We start from the raw sequence: 5,098 nt of genomic DNA, 5'->3' as shown, positions 1-5,098 counted from the left end.
GGGGAGGGAGGGGCCCAACGCTGACCCCAGCAGTCGAGGGGCGGCCCCCCCAGTGCCCAGCACAGGGGCACGCTCCCTGCCCTGCTCCTGCTGGCCACACCACTCCTGATACAAGCCAGGATGCCGCTGGCCCTCTTGGCCACCTGGGCACCCTGCTGGCTCATATTCAGTCAATAAAGGGTTGGGATGTAAAGCAGGGGAGCAACCAGAGTCAGCCCCAGTGTTCCTCTCCTGACTCAGCCCCACAACATTTCAGCTCTTGCCCATCAGAGCATGACCTGGAGGTTTCAACTCCTGCTGGAAGCATCACGAGCTGGCCGTGCTCTCCAGCACTTCCCCAGGATCCCAATGTCTAGGCTACCCAAAAGCCCCATATTTCTTTGGTGGGATGACAGGTCCCAGCCAGGTGTGGGAGAGAATTACATCCCCTCCCCAGACCAGGTCCCTGGCACTGAGCACCTCTTCCCCTGCCTGATTCACCTTTCCCTTGGCAGCCTACACCTCTGACAGTTAATTCCTCATCACCAACTATTAATATTTCATAGCAGCAGTCAGCACCGGGAAGCCACCGCGACGGCTGCTTTAGAAACACAGGCGGACCATCCAGCTAGCCTGATCACTAAATGGGTTAAGGTCGCTTTGGCATCACGGGGCATTTTTTTGCCATGGCTCAAGGTTACATCAAGGGGAACCCGCCGGCAGCAGCGCTTTGCCCTGAGTTTTCAGGCAAATGTGGTGGGAATGCACCAAATAGCAGCCAAACCCAAACACGCTCAGCGGTTAATCCTGGCTCAGCTGAGCCCCAGCCACCTTTTTTTTTTTCCTTTTTTTTTTTTTCTTTTCCCTGTTATTTAAATGATTTTGAGCAAGAAAGTAGGCCATGAAAAAGGGGGTAGCATTGTTTTAATAATTAGCAATTACGATCGCTGCAATATTAATTGCATATTTCCATAGCAAACACCCCCCTGGAGGGGAAAAGTGAGCGGTGGTTAGAGACCGCCGAAGCCTAAAACTGGAATTCCTGGGAACAGGGAGGGGAAAAAAAGGGAGAGAGAGAATGAACTTCTTACATTCAAGTAAATTACTACAGGGATTCCTTAGAAACCTTTAATTAGCCCTGCTCTGCTGTCGCATTGATTGGTCTGAAACTCATCAATTATTCAATGGCAGTGGCTCTTTCTCTCTCTTTTTTTTTCTCCTTCTTTTCATCCTTTAGGTGGAAGAGCCTGTTCTTAACCTGCTGGGGCGTTTCTGTTTCCATGCCATCGAGCCACAGGCCAGGAAATTCAGCTCGATTTCCAACCTCCAGCCCAAACCCTACGGGGGCTCGGTTTGATCTTCATGCTGGAGGAGCGGGGTCCCATGCCCCTGCCTTGCTGGGGTTGTCTCTCCCTGTCAGGGCAGGGATGGTTCAGAGATGGCCCATGATGGCTTTTAGGGATCCCTCACTGGCCCTGGCTGCTTTCCAGCTTGGGTGATTGCACACCAGCCTCCGAAAGTGGTTTTTTTTGGGGGACAAGGTGCTCCTCACGCCTGGCATCCCTTCAAGGTGGCTGTCACCGGAGGGAAAGAAGGTGTCATGGCTCCTCCTGAGCGAGGGCTTCCATGTAGGGAGAGCCAGTCTGGGGGAAGCAAGAAAAGGAGATCCAGCAGACAGTCCTCATCAGCTCTAGCAAGAAGCTGGGGCTGACCTGGCTATGTAGTTAGTTGCTCCCCAGCCAAATTTGGCCCGGGAAGTTTAGTCACGCATGCAAGGCCCTATTTGCAAGCTATTATTTCCACCGCCGGTTTGGGGCTGGGAATCAGTGATTTTCATCCCAAATTGGCTGCTTTGTCCAAAAAGCCACATTTTCCACATGTTCATTTTCCCAGTGAGGCACAGCCCTTCCTAGCTGTCCCCTCTTGCTCCAGCACTGTCCCAGCACTGCCTTCCCGGGCTGATCAATCCCACCAACCCAGTAGCAATCTCCTCCTCGGTACCTGTTTTTTGGCTACTGAAAGTACCCTGGACCTGGTCCTCCCAGCAGCAGCAAGCCGCGGCGGTGGCTCGGCCATGGCGCTGGAGCATTGCGGATGACGATGAACCGCAATGATCGGAATTCATCCCCGGCTGCCTCGCACTATTTAAAACGTTAGGAGAACAGCTTTGCTCCCCATGTGTGTACACATATTAGCCTGTGTATTTTTCAATCCCACTTATCCCTGGGAATTTACTCTAAAGCTGGCTTCTGGAGACCCCTACGTAGGATGCAGCTCCACAGCCCATGTGGCTGGGCTTTGCGATTCAGCGATGCCGGGTCCCACACAGCGCAGAGGAGCAGCCGAACGGCAGCGAACGCCTGCTCACGTTAGTCCGTCGGAAAGAGATGAACTCACTGGGAACACTGGGCACAGACCTAGGCGGGTTTATGTTTTTCAGGCTTTGGGCTAAACCTCGAGCCTTTCTTTGAATTTGTAACGTTGAAAAAATTTTGGTTATCCGTGCAAAATTTGGTTGATTCAAAATAACTTTTTTTTTCCTTTAATAATTGGTATTTTAATTTTTTAAGGTTAAAAAAACCCCCACTTTTTAAAGGATGAAATAAAGGTGTGAGGTTTTTGCTCTTCCCAGGCTGTAGGTAATTTTTCTGTCCTCGCTTCTCCCCATGCAACCACCTTTAGTCTGGCAGGAAGATAAGGCACGAGATAAAGGACTTCAGGGGAATGAAAATCGATGGGGAAACACAAAATTCAAAGCCTTGACTCTGCAGGCAGCTCCAAAATGAACCAGGGGAGAAGCGGGGTGGGCAGCACTACAGGCTGGTCTCTCTTGGGCCAAGCAGATCCCAGTCCCCATATTTGCAACAGCGGTGGATAAACTAAAGCCATTTTCATGACAAAGTGCCCAGAATTACTTTTTAAAAGATTACTCCCCTAATTGAATGCAAACCATTATCACAAATGGCAATGACCGGCTTTTCAGAGCGATGAACTTGTCTGCAAATGGGGGTTGTGTTTTCCCCCCTCCAAACCAAAACTCTGTGAAGAGACCTAAATAACATTGAGAAGAGGCAGAAAATTGGTAGCTAGCTTCTCCACACTCAAAAAAGTCAATTTTCAAGGAAAACCCCTTTGTTTCAGGGAATCCCAGCTGCCTCACATGCCTTTTTGTAGAGCTACCGTCCCATTTGTCTCACCTTCTTGAGGAAAACCCAGCAGGGCTGCACAAATTGCCCTGGAAAATGGCTTGTCTGGAAAAGACCTCTCACCTTTTAATGGAAATGGGCTTGGAACGGTGAGGGTGATTTCGGGATAATTTACCAAGAATTAAGCTAAAAGTGGATGCACGCAATGGAAGAGAAAAAGAAGGGTGTCAAACCTGGATGAACCCTCCAAGCGCAGCGCGTCTGTGCTTGTACCCTGGGAAAAGTCATATTTAAACCAACGGGGAGAGAAAATCAGGGCAGCAAAACCCCTTTTCCATGGCTGCTGGCACAGATCAGAGCCACCCCAGTGCCCAACCCACGCAGGCCACCCCACGTCCTCCCCGCTGGCCATCCACTGTCCCATGGACCAAGTTGAACTGTTCTTCCTTGTTTTCCGACCCTGGCAAGATTTTGGAGAGAAACCCATAAGATGCCTAAGCAAAGTTCTTTAATTTCTTCTCTTAAAGTTAAGAACATTTATTTTAGATTAAGGGAATGGTTAATTTGACCCTAATTATTTTACTTAAATTCATTTTTTGATCAAGACAGCAGTGGGGGCAAGGGCTTCACGTTTTCAAATTAATTTAGGTAGTCTCAAAATACTATTTTGAAATGTAAATATCCCATTTAGACTAAAGAATGATGCTTTACCCCTACGTTTTTTGGGACACTTCACCCCCCCTCCCCCTGACAAGATGTGTTTAAGCTTATGCCATTTTGTAACAGCTTTGTCCACCCCAAAGTCCACCTTTTGACATGGGAATGATTTGTCTTCTCCTCCTCTCCAGCTTTCACTGTTAAAATGCTCTATAGCTTCCTTTCAGTTAAGCTGGCTTTAAAATTTGATATTTAAAACGGAGTGGAACAAGTCATTTGCATTGACAACAAAAAAGCAAACAAAAAAATTGAAATTTAGGGCATTATCCAAAAAATAGAACTTTCCATACCTCAGAGGAGCCCATCCCCAAGCAGCGTGGGTGTGCCTGGAGACCCTGGGAAGACTGGGATGTTCCCACCAGGTACCTCAAGGTTCCCCTACACCTATTCTCATATTCAGGGAGAGCTGCAGAGAAATCACTGCTGCATACAGGCAAAAAAAAAAAAAAAAAAAAAAATCCAAACCAAACAAAACCTGAACCCCTTGCCCCAAGAGGGGGATAAGAAATGATCTATTGACTATGAATTTCATTTATCTTACCACCTTCCTCGGTTTGAGCAGTTGCAACAGCATCGCTCGCAATGCGTGTACACATATTAGCCTGTGTATTTCCCATCCTACTTATCCCCGGGAATTTATTCTAAAGCTCGCTTTTGGAAACCCATAAGTAGGACATAATTCGGAGGATTTGATGTTCTGGTCAATGTTTTGTCAAGTAGTTATTCTGCAAGCCCTGATATAGTGGAGAAAAATGTCCTTGAAAAAAAAAATATATATAATTTTACTTATATATATATGTAAAAATCATAGCCGTACAATACACAAACATCCAGAAACACACAGGACATTTGGTTTGCCTATCTGTGCCGGACAAGTGCTTTGAGGGTAAAATAGCCACAAGCGTGTTCCCTAAAAAAGAGGCAGCGTTTTGAGCTCATGCCGGGCACAACCGTGCCACCCAGAATTGGCAGAAATGCTGCCAGTGAGAAACTTTTTTATTATGGATAATAATTTGTATCCCTCTATGGGAGAGCTGGAGCCTACATGCTCATCCCGCCACCTGCTGCGGCTGGTGGGACATGGGAATTCTTCTGAATACTATGGCAAACCCCAATATATTACTATTAAATGTCATAAAATTCAAAAATTGTTTAGGTTGGAAAAGCCCTTTCAGATCCCCCAGCCCAACCGTTCCCCTACCCCTGCCATCCCACCCCCAAACCCTGGCCCTCAGCACCTCGGCTGCCCGGCTGTT

The sequence above is a fragment of the Egretta garzetta genome, unplaced genomic scaffold (genome assembly GCF_000687185.1).
Source record: "Egretta garzetta isolate BGI_Z169 unplaced genomic scaffold, ASM68718v1 scaffold179, whole genome shotgun sequence".
In the NCBI taxonomy this organism is placed as follows: Eukaryota; Metazoa; Chordata; class Aves; order Pelecaniformes; family Ardeidae; genus Egretta; species Egretta garzetta.
This window is presented reverse-complemented; position numbering follows the sequence as displayed.